This window comes from Cryptotermes secundus, unplaced genomic scaffold (genome assembly GCF_002891405.2).
Source record: "Cryptotermes secundus unplaced genomic scaffold, Csec_1.0 scaffold625, whole genome shotgun sequence".
In the NCBI taxonomy this organism is placed as follows: Eukaryota; Metazoa; Arthropoda; class Insecta; order Blattodea; family Kalotermitidae; genus Cryptotermes; species Cryptotermes secundus.
The window spans coordinates 49,681-68,416 of record NW_019738969.1 but is presented as its reverse complement, the minus strand read 5'-3'; the positions used below and the strand labels follow the sequence as shown (position 1 = coordinate 68,416).

The 18,736-nt window shown below is 44.9% G+C and overlaps 1 protein-coding gene across 2 annotated transcripts in view; it reads left to right on the top strand.

Moving 5' to 3' along the window:
- LOC111871515 (serine-rich adhesin for platelets) overlaps positions 1–18,736 on the top strand; it is a gene marked incomplete at its 3' end in the record, with an annotated part of 129,477 nt that overhangs the window by 62,199 nt on the left and 48,542 nt on the right.

Below are 18,736 nucleotides of genomic sequence, written 5' to 3'. Positions count from 1 at the left end.
TTTCCCAAATATCTGAACTGTGCCACATTTTCAAAACATCCGTTTCCTATCTTCATATCATGATTTTGCGCTGGATTTTGGTGACGAGACAGCAACATATACTTAGTTTTCTCAGTGTTTACTTCTAGACCAGCCTCTTTATTTGCGTCAGTTAAAGTTTGTGTGTTTTTCTTGATGGTATCTACATTATCACCCAGTAGATTCACATCATCGGCGTAGACCAACAGCTGATGTGTCCCGTTTAATTTCAGTCCCACCTGGTTCCCTGGAACTTCCTAATTGCATATCCTAAGGCAAAGTTGAAAAGGAGTGGCGATAAAGCATCTCCTTGTTTTAGACCATTCTGGAAAAGAAACTTATCAGACAAATGTTTACCTACACGGACTTTACTATACGTTTCGTTTAAACACATTTTAATTAACCTAACTAGTTTCATGGATATCCCAGACTCTATCAGAATATTGTACAATACTTCCCTCCTAACTGAATGATAGGCTTTATTGAAATCTACGAATAGCTGATGTACTGTCTTATCGTACTCCCATTTTTTCTCCAATATCTGACGAATGCAAAAGATCTGATCTGAACTGGTACAATAATAGACTCCTTCCACTGATCAGGCAATTTTTCCTTATGCCAAATATAAGTAATTAGATTGTGGATCTTAGAACGTAATATTTCGCCTCCTGCTTGAATAAGTTCTGCCGGAATTTGATCACTACCTGACGATTTATACCGTTTCAATTTTGCAATAGCAATATCAGTTTTAACCTCAAAAGGGCTACGATCAGGTACTAACGGCTCAGCTGTATGGATTTCTGTCTGCCTAACAGCACTGACCCTATTTACAGTCAATAACTGAGAAAAGTAGTTCCTCCACCTATTCAAAATGTTGTGGGAATCTGCAAGCAGATCACCATTCTCATCCTTCACTAAGTTACTGCTAGGCTGGTAACCCCTCTTAAAGATATTTATTCCCCTATACAGGTCTCTAATGTTCTTGTTCCTACTGTTCGTTGCAAGCTCATCAATTTTGTCTTTCAGTTATTCCCTCTTTTTGTTCCTGAAATGCCTGCGGGTTTCATGTCTTATATTGTTCAGATTATCCCCATTTAACTCGCTTGGATCCTGTAATCATCGCAATTTGGTCTGCTTTCTTTGGTCTAATAATTTTGAGCATCCTTCATCGAACCAAGGCTTATGCTTCTTCGGTTCATAATAACCTAGACTCTCTTTGGCAGACATTTTTATATTCTCTCTAATACTTTCCCAAGCTTTGTTAACATCCACCTCAGTTTCCACGTTTTCCAAAGCCGCAAACCTATTTCAGATTTCAACACGATACTGCCCTTTACCCTCTACCTCATTTAATTTCTTGAGATTGAACCTCTCCATATGAACTCTGTGTTCTTTGTTTGCTCACTGCCAGTCTTTCCCTAACCTTTGCCACCACCAGGTAGTGGTCAGTATCACAATCTGCTGCCCTAAATGATCGGACATCAAGTCTACTTGAGTGCCGTCTCCTGTCCGTCAAAATATGGTCTATTTGATTGTGTATCTTCCCATCAGGAGATGTCAAAGTAAATGTATGGATGTTACGATGTGGGAACATTGTCCTTTTGACAGTAAGATTTTTTGATGTGGCAAAGTTTACTACTCTAACTCCATTATCATTACTAATTACATGCAAACTCTCGTTCCCAATTGTTGGTTTGAAAATGTCTTCCCTCCCTACTTTGGCATTGAAATCTCCTAACAAAATTTTCATAGGGCACTTTGGGAATTTATCAAATACATGTTCTAGTTCTTCATAGAACCTGTCCTCTATGTCATCAATTTAACTTTTGTTGGGGCGTGAACATTCATAACAATGATATCACACCGGCGACCTTTGGGTATTATATATGGTATCCTATCACTAACGAACTCTACCCTCTTAACTGCTGATGCGATTCTCTTATGTATGAAAAAACCTGTACCTAATTCATGATTTTCATTCCCCTTTCCATAGAAAAATGTATAGTCTCCTGCTGGTGCGGTGCCACCTCCATCCCATCTGACCTCCTGTACTCCCGCTAAATCTAACTTATATTTTAAGATTTCTTCTGCCACTTCCCTGAGCGAACCTGCCCTATACAAACTTCGTACATTCCAAGTTTCAAATCTCATATCTATTTTCATTAGCTTAGGTCATTTATCCAAGGAATCCGTCCAGGTCCGAGGCTTTGTGTTCGTTTTCGTGGCAATGATTTTTTTACGGTGAGGAGTTGTTAGCCCCACGCCCAATCCCCAGGCTGGAGGGCCACCCATTGTCGGCTATCCGCAACTGCTTATTCAGTATATTCGCAGCTACCCTCCATACCTGGACGGCGTCTCCTCCATCCGCAACCTGAGGACGCGCCATGCCGCGGTGACAAGGAACGCACTTAAGGAGTCCCACCCCACTAGCAATAAAAAAAGGCCCACCCCTTAAACATAAGGCCCACATTCAGTGGTGTTCGTAAAATATAATTATAATCGTAAAACCGGGAATGTTTGTAATTGTTTGAAATTGTGAAGTGGCCTAAGGGCGAAATGAAATTTTGTCAATATTTTCATTTAATCATATTGCAACATTTGACACTGGTTGGAAATGGGGCACGTAGCAGGCATGGGGAGGTGAGAAATGCATACGAAATTTTGGTCTTAGCTTCCAGGGGAATAGATCCGTCGGGAGACCTCGGCGTGTATTGGAATAAGACAGTAAAGGTTAACATTCTCCCGTGCTTAATTAATTAAGAATTACTCCATGAAGACTTAGGGTAGTAGGGGGCACGCGGCAGCGTAGTTGGTTGAGGGGCTATGGTACAAGCCGGAAGGTCGCGGGTTCAAGTTCCGATAAGGTCATTGAATTTTTTTCAATCGACCTAATCCTTCCAGCCGCAATATGGCCCTCGGGTCGACTCAGCCTCTAAGAGAAATGAGTACCAGGAATTAATTAAATAATTTTTTGGGGGTGTAAAGCGCGGCCGGCGCGTAAGGCTGACAACCTTACCGCCATCTGTGAGCCGATTGTCTAGATAATGTGGGACCCTCAACGTCTCACAACCCTATGGGCCTTCACGGCCTGGTACAGGGATAGCTTTATTTATTTTTTTTTACTTTAAAGGTATAGCAGAACATGGAGGTGATTTATAAGCGTCAGACCCCGGCCGCTTTATCCCCGGGGAAAAAGCCTCCGGTAGAAATCGGATAGCTGTCTGGGTGGGCCCCAGAATCGGTCTGGAATCTGTGGAAAAGAGAAGAGTCTCTTGTCATACTCTTCGAGTATGGAACCCCGATTTCTCGGTCATGCAGCCCCCAATACTGTAGTATTTAAATTGAGCTTGGGAAGTGGGGTGTGAGGGCATGGTCTGATTCACCTGCAGCAGGATAGAATACAGAGGCGGGAGCATATAATACTTTGTGGCTTTAGTCCGCACACTAACTATACCGACCGAGCGACCGCCCCTTGTCGGCGAAGTTAGTACCAACTTTTGCGGGTAGATGGTGTCTCATGGTCAGCGCAACGAATCCCCACGGCCGTTAATTTCGCTTTTCTACACCGGAGCCGCTATTCCCTTGAAATAGCTCCTCAGTTATGCTCACGAGGCTGAGTGGACCCGTTCCAGACCCACTACTTCTCAGAAAATCTGGTAGCGCCGGGAATCGAACCTGGGACCACAGAGGCGGGAGCATGATAATGAATACTGGAGTTGCATAAAGGGCGGAATATTTCCTGACCAGTTGCGAATATGTGTCGGCCTGCACCCACGACATTTGGGCTTCCGTTTGCTGTACGCGAGACTGTGATGGTATCGGACCCCAGTTTCCAGGCAACACGATCCCGGAGGTTGGCACCGGATTGCTTTGACATGAAGTTCGTTACCGCATCCTCTCAGATCCCGCTTACCAACCAATCATGTTCACTTTCACACTCCTCTGTCGCTACATAAGTATTCAGGACTCTGACCATCTCGGAGACCTGTTCGTGGCTGCTGGTAGCCCTCGCAGCGTCCTCACATCGAAGTTGAGAACATCTAAACGTGTTTCCCTGTTCTCTTAATAAGCTTTAGTGACGTCAGTCTTAAGCTCTTACTCAATATTTGCATTTACTTGTCGTACTAGCTTATTTACAAGACAGAAGGTCGTCTAGACATCGCGGTAGCCGAGCGGTCTAAGGCATGCACTGTCTTCGCTCGCTCGGAAGCCGGGATCGTGGGTTCGGATCTCACTCAGGGCATGGATGTTTGTGTGCGTTTTTCTGTGTTTGTGTGCAGGTAGAGGCCTTGCGACCCAAGGAGTCCTACCGAATGTTTAAGATCTAGTAAACCGAAGTGAAACGGAGAGTTTCATGGAGGTAGGCCCAGGCCCAAATTGGGGCTGTAGCGCCACAGAAAAAAAAAAAGGTCGTCAAGACGGACGTTAGACTCATGCGTGTCACAGTACAGTGTGTCTGTGAAGCTCATGCATTTACTTTGCCGAGCAAGTTTACTCAAACGGTAGTGCTTCTGACCTATATTCAGGAGGTGGCCTGTTCGAATCTCGGCAATGACGCTCACTGACCTGAACAAGTTCGTGGTTGCTTTCAGTGCCTACACGCAAACTCCGGAACAGTGCCTGAAATTAAGTCAATTAATTCTTTCCACATCTTTTCGAATTCGTCATCGTATCATTAGACCCTAATGGTACCTTTACCCCTCAAATAGAATAAACCTTTAAAAGAAGAAATTTATTGAACTGGAGACGCTGTTGAAACCTTCCACGATACATATCTCTTTAACACGAGATAATGCTACGCTTTAATTTCTTTTTAACAGGAAATGATATTAACTCCTTCCTGGTATCTGAAATATACAGAAAGACCGCAGTAGTGACACACACAACAACTACAAATAACCTCAAAAGGGTGCAACGACTAGACATGAGATAGAACTAAACATTGACGTGCACGGTAGTACCGTGAGCAAGTGAACAGTGCAGTGGTCTCCCCAAAAGCAAAATCACCTGATGATGGCCCACGTGACGCCGAAACATGTTGTAAAACTAGAGACATTTAAGAAATTTTGATAATCACTTTTAATGTATGAAATATATTTTTAGTTTCCTGTTGACATTTTAATGATTTTAACATCATAAAGTATTAAAATACATTTTTAGTGAGTGACATATTCTTGATGTATTTTATATTACTGCATTATTGACGTGTATTTTAATAATAAGGATACTGCCTCAACGCAACGGGATGCTGAAATATAATATACATACCAAGTTTTATAAAGACTGTTTCAGGCATTCAAAAGTTTTTTTTTTTTTGTGTGTGGGGGGGGGGGTGTACACACAGACACACAGCAAGTTGATCTCAGAAGCCTCCTTTTATTTTTTATAACTACCAGCATGGAAATGGCTGAAGAACAGATCGACTTACACAAAAACGCTTTAAGAAATGTCTGCCCTCCGTAGGACATTTGGAAATCTTTCGCAATTTCGAAATACGTGTTGTGTCATTGAGAACGTAGGTTATGTTTCTAATTATTCTGGCGTTAATTTATTGACTATATAGTGCAGTGGTTACATCAGCTAACCTATGAAATCTCTCTAACGGAATGTCTTGTCACCAGTGCTTCCATCTGCTGGAGTGAACTGTCGCTCCCTAGCCATTAGGCCAACATTAAAACACACAAGCAAACACAGCTAATGACATTAGCGTCTGTTGACTTCAGAGCGCTAATTAACGAAATTCTATTCACGCTGTTACCACGATTAGAAACTCTGTTTATTTGGATGATAAAAGGCACCACAAAATCCTCGTTTATTCTGTTCGGAAACTTCCTTTATTTTGCAGGAAGAATGTACTAGAAGTCCACGGAGTTAAAAGCTGAGGTGTGCTGTATCGAGCTTTCAAATTACAATTATAATAAATTAAAAATTAGTTACCCTATATTCCTAAATTTGTGGGGAAAGCTCAATTAAGGAGGTATTTATGAGCTTTGTTTCTGGACGCCGTAGTTTCGGTTGCTACTATGATTTACCTTCGTCGAATTTTATAAATTTAAAATGAATTGTTGTATTCTGCAAGTTTGTTTGCCAGGAGGTAACTTTGTGATCACGTGAATATTTCTTTCCGAAGAATCTCTTGGTGCCACCAATGTCAGCATTTGGTAAACTCAAAACCGCTGCTGTGCTGAGAACTGCTCTCAGAACAAATGAAGTGTGTAGCGCTTCTGTGGTCTAGTGGTCAGCGTTCGATTCCCAACACTACCAGATTTTTTTAGAGAGTAGTGGGTCCACTCAGCCTCGTGATGATAAGTGAGGAGCTGTTTCAAGGAAATAGCGGCTCCGGTCTAGAAAACCGAGATTAACGGCCGTGGGGATTCGTTGCGCTGACCACGCGACACGCTCTATCCGCAAAAGTTGGCACTAACTTCGCCGACAAGCGGCGGTCGCTCAGTCGCGAAGTTTGTTTGTTTGTACACTTAAGATTTGTGGGCGGTCGGATCCAGATGTTGGTGCATCGAATCTTGGGCGGTTCCGCCCCTAGCCTGCTCTATACTGAATGAGCCGCATACGATAAGATAATATTAATCGTATGAAAGTGACACGTCAGCCTCCCCCCCACAAATCGATGACGTAGATGGTGCTCTTATCCGCCCGAGTCACGAGAGACTGTTGATTTGATTGTGTTTCAAAATAATAAGACCTCCAAGAACACCGTCGATACCAAGTTTTATTAAAGTCGGTAAATTTAAATATAATAATGTTTGTGATGACAGACGTTTAAATAGAAAAAAAAATGAAGCTTGTTAATGCGTACATGCTATGAACTTTCTTTTTAGTAGTTCTTATGTGTATTTTTTTCCCCCTTGGCACTACAGTGGGCCTAGGCCTACCTCCATGAACTCCGTTCACTTCGGGTTTTCTTGATTTTACACATACCGTAGGACTCCTTGGGCGGGTGATCAGCACGTCGCAAGGCCTCTAACTGTACACAAAAAAAACGCACACACACACACACACACACACACAAACTAAACATCCTTGCCTTGAGTGGGATTCGAACCCACGATCCCGGTTTCCAAGCGAGCTAAGACAATACATGCCTCAGACCGCTCGGCTCCTGTGACCGGCTCTTATGTGTATACCGTTAGTCAAATATTTGTTGTATCTTAAGAGTTACAGATTTATAGCAATTTAAATTATAAAGTGTCGTGGAAGTGTATAAATAAAACAATGTGTGTATGTGTGTTTATAATACGAGGATGTATATGGTTAGGCATGAACGTGTGTCTGTGTCTGTATACGTCTTCGTCACACCGTGTTAGTTTTCACGTACTTGCGCAGGTGGCAGCTGTGTGCTCTAGACAGCACCTTTTGAGGGATAAAGGTGTAACTTAATTATAAAGAAGGGAAGGAGATAAAAGGGATACAGGAAAGAAAGCAAGGGAGTGAATGATAACGATATGATAAAAAATGATTCCCTATATGAATTTCAGCGGACTTTTCCACTAGTTTATTCATAATCGACAGAATTATCACGCTGCAGAAGAAGTAAATCTAGAAAACAGTTATAAGAAAGAAATATTTTTGTTTTCGTGTAAAATGGCTTCCAGCAGTAAAGTGAGACCATAGCGAAATACGTGTATGTAGGACCTGCTGTAAGTTAAGTAGGCTTACTGGCATTCCTCGAAGCGAATCGGCCTTACCGTCTCGGGATGTACTGTATTTCCAGTCAACCTACAAATGCGTGACAGACCAGGCAGTGCAGTTTTTCTTCTTTCGTGTTAGGTAAACGTGACAGGTGATAGGTAATTTGCATGAAATGTATATCCCATAATGGAGATGTAATGTCCTCCCACAAGCATCTTTGAAGCTACTGAAACAAACAAACTGAAACTCCGTGGCCTCTAGTCCGCAAGAGAACTATACCGACCAAGCGACCGCCGCTTGTCGGTGAAGTTAGTGCCAACTTTTGCGGATAGAGAGTGTCGCGTGGTCAGCGCAACGGTTCCCACGGCCGTTAATCTCGGTTTTCTAGACCGGAGCCGATATTTTCTTAAAATACCTCCTCAGTTATCCTCATGAGGCTGAGTGGATCCTGTTCCAGTCCCACTACTTCTCAGGAAAACGTAGCGCCGGGAATCGAACCCGGGACCTCTGAATTTGTAGGCAGGAACTCTGACCACTAGACCACAGACCGCGTCCCCCCTCGAAGCTACTGACCTGGATGGAATCTGGCCTTGGGAGATCTGCACAGGAAATTATTACTCTAATTAAATTTTGTGTCGTATGAACTCTGTGTAGCTCCTGCTGCGTGAGGAACTGAAGTTAATAATAGGCCCGTATAGAAATATTAAAAATGATCTTAACGTAATATTCAATTCACTGGAGCGTTTCTGATGTGACGGATACGTAACGCATTGCGCGGAATAATAGTTCACACTCCTCTGTTTATACCCGCCTCTTTCAGCGAAATACTTGTGTGTTGCTGCACGGTACAGATTTGTAGTTGTGATTTCTGCCGCTAGGGTTCAAGCAAGATTGGTGTGAAGAAGGAAACCTAGAAATTGAGTTTCATCTGAAATTATTGAACCTAACCTCAAAACCGCATAGGAATATACATCCGCAAAAAATTCATTTGTAAAATAGTGTCACCTCTAGGGGTGTGTGTGTGACTTTTAAGACGGGTTTTGAATTGAAGAAAGCAGTCTTCTGGGATTTGGCACCGTGTATATGTGGTGTTAACCGACGTTTCGGAGGAACGTATCGCCTCCATCTTCAGGGTAGAAGAAAAATATATAAGAAATCTGCAAGCAAAGAGACCGTGAGAACCGGTAAAAGCAGACTGAATTGGTTTTGAATTGGTTGATTGGATTTATTGACACCTTATGAACAGTACTCGGAACTACAGGCAATTACAGCGCTATTGAATTACAGTTATCCGTTACACACGAATTAGGTTCTCGGTCTTCAATAGTCGTATCCTGGCAACGGATTTATAAGTCACTGTAACTTCAGATCACACTTGAAGTCTTTTTTTCTTCGCAGTCTAATTCCTTTCTTGCCATTATTCTGCAACTGTCAATTCCGAAGACGACTCAGTTCAGTTCCTCTGGTCCCAGGCTCATGTCCTGGCAGGCTTGCGTCTCGAAACTTCAGATCTTTGTAACCACTTTGCACGGACCACTCAGAAAGAACAGCATCTCTATTGTTGGGAAGGCGTGTTTGCAGCGCCGTTCCATAGCAACGGAAGTTACCCGCGGGAATGTGTTTACCGAGTCGTTGCCTAACAATGAACGTCTATTCTGACTTCGGTATTCCGACTTTCGGGCATCGTGTCACAATAAATGTACTCCGTTGAAGTGCAGTTTTTCGTTGTTTTTACTCATGTAAGCCCTGCAGATGAACGCTAATTGTTGCTGCAAGGACATCTGTTCTTTTTAGAATATTGCTGTAGACTGTATGTGCAGACCGCAGACGTGGTCATTCTCCCCGCTGTGAGGTAAGACAGTCCCACATCCTTTTGCGGTTAGTCCTGCCGCAGTTCTGAACCACTGAAGAGAATCCTTGTTTTCTTCTTCGAAAGCCGATTTTGAAGGCGGAATGCTTCTGTTTCACGGTTGTTTGACGTAGCGTTTCGAAAGTCCCTAAGTTACGTCTCTGCTTACTCCTATTTCCCGCTGCCCCGTAACTTTCATGGAGTGATGAAGATCTTCTTGAGACCAGTTCAGGTCATGTTCCCGTATTTAACAGCGGTATGTAAAAAGGGGGGAAAACAAGCTATCCCTGTAAGAGGCCTTGGAGGCCCGTAGAGTTGTGAGACGTCGAGGCTCACAGGCTTTCCAGACAGACGGCGGTGAGGTTTTCAGCCTTCCGCGCCGGCCGCCCTGCATTCCCAGTAAGGTTCCTGGTATTCATTAGCTGATGGTGATGTATGTTTGCATTGGTACCTAAAGTCACGCCGTTAAGACGTAACAGCGACCATGGAAGTAAATGTTTTCATATTATAGACATTGGCGCTAGACGGAGGTGAATCATTAGCTCCACGCTCCGGCTCTCCTAGACACAGAAGCTTATTGCTGCCCCTCTAACATTCGAATACCGTTCCGCTAGAGTTCTGATATAAATTTCAGCGTCTGGCCGCAGTCTCGGCAGTGAAGTGCGCTGGAACATCTGGTAGAGTGAGGATCGCCTTTACCACGGCAGGCACATGTTATACTTCACTCCCTTTCTGGATTTGTCATTGTTCAACTTCGAATACCCGCTTACAATATGTACCACCTGCTTTAACGTATTGAAACTAGGCGTTCTGCCTGTTGACAGAGTGAATTTCTGTATTTTGTATGGTTCTCACTATAAACGGTAATTTTACCCTGAACAGCATTAATTTGCTGATCTTTTAGCGGAGCCATAATGTTTCCTGTGAGGTACGAATTGAACTCATATCGTTTCGAACGAATCTCATCGATGAGCAGAAGCCGTTAAACTTATAACCGGTCTTGGAACGAACATAAATTATGTAATGGGTCCAGACAGGGCCCGAAATCAAGAACGACTGTGCTGGCGAGGGTCAGAAGCGATTAAATTGACTAGACTAGTCTTTAAAGGGTCGGTGTAGACCATTGCATCACGTTTCTTAAGCGAATATGCAATTTTCCTGTCGACAAGGAAGCTGAGGTGGGGTCAAATGAGAGACTGCCTTCCCGACCAAACCCGCAGACTTCTCGGCGGATTCAACCATAGCGTATTAAATCCGAGTTTTGTCTTTGGCCCCGTATTACACGTTCCTGTCAGACTATGCTTTGGGTCCGCTACCCTTCGCTACGCTACGTTGTAGGTACCAAATGTACACCTCGAATAGGGCGAGATGTCTGCAAAAACATTGGTACTATACACAAAAGCGAGTCCGTCTGTCTACATCTAGATACTGCTGAATAACAAACTCCGTGGCTTTAGTCCGCAAGCGAACTATAGCGACCGCCGCTTGTCGGCGAAGTTAGTACCAACTTTAGCGGATATAGGGTGTCGCGTGGTCAGCGCAACGGATTCCCACGGCCCCTAATCTCGGTTTTATAGACCGGAGCAGCTGAGTAACAGCTTCGTAAAAATAATAATGAGATAATTTCGACCTGTCTGCCACTAGAAATGGTATTGATGGTCCAGTAGAACCTTTAATGAAATTGTTTCGATTGTGGCGGCCTTTTCGGTTCGTGACTTTTTAATTTTGCATTCAACATTACCCATTAATAAGGCATACATTGTTATTTGTAGATCCATTGCTAGGCAACGCCCGCAACACACGCACTGCCAACAATACAGGAGTAATGTTTTCTGTGGTCCGCACACGGACTGTTGCTATGGAGTGCGCGCAGCTTACGCGTGCGTGGTAACGTCACATAACAATAGAAGGAATGATGCAGGCAGGTGTTTTCTGTAGGTCCATGTCGAGACTGTGTTTTCTGCTGTGGTCCGTGCCGAATGGTTATAAAAGACGCGGAAGATCGTTTGAGTCGGTGGAGATTGAGGCGCCAGCCTGCAAGGATATGAGATTGGAAGCGAATGTATCGGGATTATTGAGTGCAGGTGAGTTCAGACTTGAAAGTCAGCCTGTGAAGGGAAGACTTAGCGTGTGCTGTAGTATAGCGATATCTGGAGCGCGACTGTTATAGTTCCATCGCCAGGAAACGGATAGTGAAAACATTCTAATGGAATGACCATTGTTGAGAGCTGCTACGAAGACTAGTGAGCAGACTGAGAAAATCCAGCGTGGAGTGACTTGTAGTGTGAAAATCAGCAACAGTGATATATTTATTTGTATCTACGACCTGGCCGTGGTCAGTAAATCCAATTACCGATCGGAACCCCGTCTGTAGTCACTAATACACATGACAATATACTTAAGTACATCTGGAATGTCGTAGTAGACCTCGAATACACGTGATATTAGCAGTAAATGGCCGACCATACTGTAAGACAGTGTAGCATTGCTTACGCAACCCTCTTGCTTTTCAATGTGTTCAGCGACTGTCTGACTGATCAACGTAGATAAATCAGGACGCGTAGTGTTTACCAGGAGAGGAAAGCCTCTAATACCCTTGACCTGGAACCTGTGTAATCCACTGAATTGCTGGAGGTCACTATCCGACACTCGACCTGTTGATTCTGTGACGCCATGGCACATGTGCGACCTTGCGGATGTGTCCAGTTGCCTCTTGTTACTGTGCCGTTTTGACATGGCCCCTTATCTGCTAACAGACGTTGCGATGGAACGGTGTTCCTGTTTCTTATTCGGGACGTCTCCTCGTGTCTCGCGACCCGCGACCCCAAATCCGCGTCCTAAGGCTGGTTTCTGTCAACAGCTTCAGTGTCAGTGCAATTTCCTGTGACTTTCTTCCCAAACTCAGTCGACTTTTTACGTAACACTTTGTAAGAAAGAAGCTGGCCAACTGGAATATCTGTAATTCTCTAGACTCGGTGTGTGTGTGGAGTGTTCGTTTCGAGTCTCGGCAGAGACACGAGCTTTGTGCTGGCACCCTTTCCAATCCTACCACTGCAGTGATGAGGAGAGAAATTGATGAAATTCCTACATGCCGCAGGAAGCTAAATGATGAATATTTGTGTGTTTGTGGCTGTTTGCATCGTAGGGCCGCGCCATAGCTCAAGCGATTAGTCGCTGGTTTCCAGGGTTCGATCTCGGGTGTGGTCAAGTAGGATTTGTGGTGGACAAAGTGGCGCTGGGGCGGGTTTTCTCCGAGTACTCAATTATCCTCACGAGGCTGAGTGGACCCCGTTCCAGACCCACTACTTCTCAGAACATCTGGTAGCGCCGGGAATCGAACCAGGGACCTCTGGATCTGTAGGCAGGAACTCTGACCATTAGACCACAGAGGAGGTCCTTTATCTGGAAAAAAGTAAGAATTTGTCCCTATGCTTAACTAATTAAGTACTACACGAAAAAAGACGTTTACTTGACCTCGGCACTAGTTGGAGGTTAGTGGTCAGTTTCACGCCCTGGCCGCTTTACCCCCAGGGAAAGAGCTCCCGGTGCCCATTGTATAGGAGGTTGGATGGACCCCGGAGCCGGTTTCGACGGCGTGCAGAAGAGAGATTTCGTGAATTCCGACCCCTCTGTCATCCAGCCCGTAGCCAGTCGCTATACCTACTGCGTACATGGCATTAGGCCCCGGCAGCTCCACTACTGTAAATCCTGACCTGACCCACTCGAGTTTGGTCAAAAGTCTCGGCGGTCTTGACTCGGCATAGCACTGCCAAACACAGACCACCACAGCTGCAATGGGTCGTGTTTGCCTCGTCAGTGAGAAGGGCTCTCTGCGGCTTCAGGTCAGGTCATGTTACAACTGACGGTCAGTCAGTCTGTCGGTCTTGGTGTCGAGCCCCAGCTGGGGCTCATGACCAGATATTTCTTTTCAATGAAAGTTACTGTCCTGTCTATGTGTAGCGCCCTCTCTGACGAGAGGTCGGGTCTGTCATCTGTCAGTCAGTCTGTATTAAGTCTATTGTCTGTATTTACATCCATTTACAAATACACACTTAATCCTTACTTCTATGTACAATATATACACAGCCTCTGTCAGTCCAGGCTAGGTACAGCGGATTATGCCCTTTCATATATATACATATATATCCTAGTAGTATTAGCTACCACGGCAGTCTAGTCACTTGAACGGTCGTATGCCTGACCGCCGCCAAGTTTAAGCCTCTTATACTTTCTGTGTCGGGCTTCGCCTTGTCCGATGTTGCGAACATTCTCATTATCATGATTTTGTATGACTTCTGCTTGTTGCCTGCATAATTTTGTTATGTAATCATATACGTACGGGATTTTGAATGCCATGTGCAAATCGCGGACCGGTGTGCGCCTTGGAAAATTGCCAATCGTGCGGAGAACCTTGTTTTGCAGGCGCTGCAATTTCACTAGATGAGTGTCTGCCGCAAACTCCCAGGCGGGACTAGCATAAGTCATTACGGATCTAATAAGAGCTTTATGGAGGGTCAGTTTAATGTTAGCGCTCAATCGCTCACTTTTGAATAGGGAATACACTCTAATGAATGTTCTGAAGGCCTTGGCTTCGATCATTTCTATGTGTAATCTCCAAGTCACTCTCTTATCGAAGATTACACCTAGATATTTTGCACTATTTACAAATGGAATGTTTCTTCCATTTAGAGTAAGACAAGACTCAGGCGGTCGACGACCACGAGAGAAGTAGACCCCCCGAGTCTTATCTTCATTAATTTTTATATTCCAGCGCTCACACCAGGTCTCCATTGAGCTGAGACCGCGCTGGAGTTTTCTAACAATAAAACCCTCTTTGCGATCTGTCGCATACAGACAGGTGTCGTCTGCAAAGAGGGCCAGGTGAACGCCCTGTGTATGGGGGGCATCATTTATATACAAATTAAAGAGAGTAGGGGAAAGAACAGAACCTTGTGGCACCCCTGCTTGCATTTCCCTTGGCGTTGACATTTCGCCTTCAACAGAGACCCTGAATTTACGTTTAGAGAGAAAGGACCCAATAAGCTTGGTCAAAGAGTTGGGGAATTCCAATTTTGATAATTTAAACAGCAAGCCTGAGTGCCACGTGGTATCAAAGGCTTTTTCGATGTCCAAGAACACTGCAGCCGTAGACATTTTATTGTTGAAATTAAGGGTCACGTGATCCGCCAGCCTCATACATTGCAATGTCGTGCTGTGACGTGCACGAAAACCAAACTGACTTGCGTTGAGCAGGTCTCTTTCTTCAATATGTTTATGGAGGAATTTCAAAATTGCTTTTTCGAATAGTTTTCCTGTCGTGGACAGGAGGCTGATCGGACGTAAATTTTGAGGAAATTTCGGGTCTTTACCCGGTTTAGGTAAAGTTATTATTTTTGCTTCCTTCCAAGTATTTGGAAAGTGAGAGAGCCGAAAACAGTGATTGAATAAGTGAGTTAGGTGAACCAATGGTCTCCTTGGAAGGTGCCTGAGGCATTCATTTGGGATGCCGTCAATTCCACAGGCCTTTTTTAATTTCAGGGATTTTATTAATTTCTGAACGTCACATGGTCTGATCCTTAGAGGGGGGTTTTCATCCACGGCTTCCAGCAGAGCTTGAACTCTAGCCTCCACCCGCTGTTCATGGTTTTCGTCGCACAGGTCATGTGGCGTGAATTGAGTTTCCAAACAGTCGGCAATTTCATTGGCTTTTTCAGAAGGATGAAATTTTAGGCCAGAAGAACCATGAATAGCAGTTGGTGCCCTTGGTCCGTCTCTCTTAAGGAGAGATTTCGCAATGGGCCATATACACTGAGGTGTGACTTCAGCGTTGCTTATTTTTGTTTCCCACCGTTCAAGTGCCTTTTTACGGGTCATTCGCCTGATTGATTTGGTGACCCAATTGACTGCCGTTTTACACGCTGGATCCCTGGTTTCTTGCCACAGTTTTCGTAGCCTCTGTTTATATTTTATCAAACGATCTAGACCAGGAAGATCGTTGTTTATGTCCGAAAGTGTAACTTTACTTGTCGACAGCCTATATGCCGAAGCAATAGAGGCTGCAAAGTCGCGTGCCGCTTTATCGGCTTCTACCCCCGAATTTATTTCTAGTTTAGGTGATATTAGTTCAGAAGCGAGGCTTTGAAACCGCTCCCAATCTGTAAATTTTTCAATGGGTTCCGAAAGGTTGCTAATTTTAACGTGATCCAGTATGTGAAATACTATTGGTAGGTGATCTGAATCCAAAATATCAGAGACGACGACCTCTGACATTCTGATATTTTTGTGAACCACAATGTCTAGCACGTCACCATTTCCCGCAGGGGAATAGTGAGTGGGGCACTGTGGAGCTGAGATTTCGAAATCGCCCATATCAAATAAATCCATAAGTTTCAAACCTGAGGGGTTTGAAACTCTACTATTCCAAAATGGGTTCTTAGCATTCAAATCACCTGCCAAAATAGACTTTCGTCTGAAGCTTAAGAGCTCAGTGATGTCAGCATCACTCCAGGCTTTGCCTGGAGATTTATAAACAGCTGCAAGCAGCACTTCGCTATTACCAATTGGTATGCAGACCCCTGTCGCTTCTACTGAAACAAGGGGTGGTAGGTCTACATGGTTGTGGGGAATGCCTTTTCTTACTGCAACGGCAGTTCCGCCATTTCTCCCGGACTGGCGGTCGATTCTATAAAAGTAGTAATTTGGAATAAAGAACCTCTCGTGAGGTTTCAGATGTGTCTCTGAAAACAGGGCCACATCTACGTGTAGGTCTTGCAGCTGTTTACTGAGCTCATAGCGCTGCCTCCCAATGCCATTCGCATTAAATGCTATGACTTTGAGGGGCCTATGTACTCTAGTGGCCATTTTGTTTCATTAGGCTTAAAACAATTTTGGTAATGGCCATTATTTTTTCCTCTTCGGACACTGCACCACTGACCTCTGTCATAATCTGCTGTACTACAGTCACTACTCTCAACATATTGTCGAGAGATGGACTGTTTACATGACTAGCCTGAGTTGACTGACCTGTTTTTGGTTCCTGTACAAAGACCGGGATGCTCGGTTTCGTGGCTTTTGGTGGGACTGCCACTGGAACTTGGAGAGTCTGAGGTCGCTGCTCCTGCGATGTGCTGCCACGGAGCGCTGCCGCGAAGGAGACTCCAGGGCTAACGATATTCGAGGAGAACACCCTTCCCGTCGTAGTTTTGGGTGCTCTCTGCGATTTCCTCCTCTGCAGTTCCTCCCTCGCGTGTCTGCAGCCCCGGTAGTTGGCGGGATGTGGCTTCTCTCCTTCTTTCAATTCACAATTGCAGCATGCTGGAGTGGAGGCAGCGTTCTGCTTCTCAGGACATTCTTTGTGCAGGTGGCCACCCCCGCACCACATGCAACGTGGAGGTTGTTTGCAATTGGCCCAGACGTGGCCAAACTGTTGGCAGTTGTGACACTGCGTAAGGCCACTCTGTGCTCTATATGCCTCAACCCGAATGGAAATGTGGCAAAGGCTTTGAAGATGGAAAATTTCTTGAGATTTCGCCGTCCGGGTTAGGGTGATAAGGAAGAGCGGGAGGTTTCTTGCTATCCTTTCGTCTGAAGGCGACCCGCGGGTGGTTGTCATCTGCTTCACGCTGACGACATCAAATCCCAGGGTCACCAGTCCATCAGATATATCCTCCGCAGGGGTATTGTGAGGGAGGTGACGGATTACGGCTTTTATGGGTTTTAGGGACTTGGGAAAGAAGGTAAAATATGAAAGACTGTTGTTAGATAGATGGGACTTGACGGCTTCGAAATCCGCCATGTTCTTGGTGAGGACTCTGGTCCCGTTTCTGGTACTGCGGAACTCAAAGTCGCCTTTGACAACATTTTTCAGTTGCTTCTGCAATTGAATTAGGTTTACAGTGGACGTGAGGATTATTGGGGGGGGCCTGCCTGCTTTGCCTGAGGTTTCCTCCTCCAGCGCAGTGGCTTCTACAACAGAAGTTTCAGTTTCCATAGTTGCCTCCCTGAGGGGGGCGAAGTAGTTTTTGGTGGCAACCTCTGGCTTTGTGTTGCTTCCGACTGCTGCAGTTGGTTTTTTCGGAGTCGGTGCGGTTTCAGCGGTACTTTGTCGTTTCCGCCTACGGACTTCTTTGAAGCCTTCCTCCCCGGCTGGAATATTTTTGCCTGATGTACTGGCCTTTATCAGTGATTTCAGCTCATTTAGCGTGACTGTATAGTTGCCATAGAGCGCACTGAACAGCGTCTTGCCGGAGAGGGACTTACAGTAATTTATCCTATTTTCATCGGCGGTGCTGACTATTGCCGCCCATTCTGCACTTTCTCCAATTGCAGCAGTTGTGAAACCGGCCACGTCCTCAATGCTGCACAAGATGTCGAATAACCGCCTGTACTGGGTTTCGGCCTCGGGGTATTGTCGTATGATTTCTTTACATTCGGCCTGAAGAGCGGCACGTTTTTCGGCCCAGAATGCCTGGTACCCCGGCACAGGGACGCCAGCCATTACTGGCTGGACACTTACAGATTAAACACCCGGCCGAGTACTGACGTATAGAACAAATATTGAGACACAACTCACTGCCCGCACTGAATTCACAATGTTGTCCAGACACAAGAATTCAGTCCAAATTTCTCATCCAATATCGAGTTTTGTCGAACAGACTTACTCCTTACTGAATGGTCAATCCCTATGAACTCGACGAATCAATCGAATCTCGATGAATCCCCGAATCTCACTCGAATCAATCGCCAAATCAATCTCCGCGTCACACCGGATCGACGAATCCCATTCGAATCGAATGAATATCCGAATGAATAATGAATATGAATCGAATCGAATCAGCCTATCACCGAATCGAATCTCTGCTGCTTCACTGGACCCAGTTCAGTTAGTATGCGCTCTGTCGCAGTGGTAAGCGGGCCAAGCAGGAAACAGCATCAACAGGCAATGCACATGTAAGTGAAATGGCGTTCTCCACAAGTTGCTCAGTAACATGTCGGCATAAGTTTGTAGACCCTAACTTGAAACTGGTGCAGTGATTTTGAATGAAAACGGTCTTATTAAGAATGTGCACTTCATTTAGTTAATGAATGATAGCAATCGGAATTTTAAGGAAGATAAATTGAAATTAGCCGATCACGGTAGCCGAGCGGTCTAAGGCATGAACTGTCTTCGCTCGCTTGGAAACCGGGATCGTGGGTTCGAATCCCACTCAGGGCATGGATGTT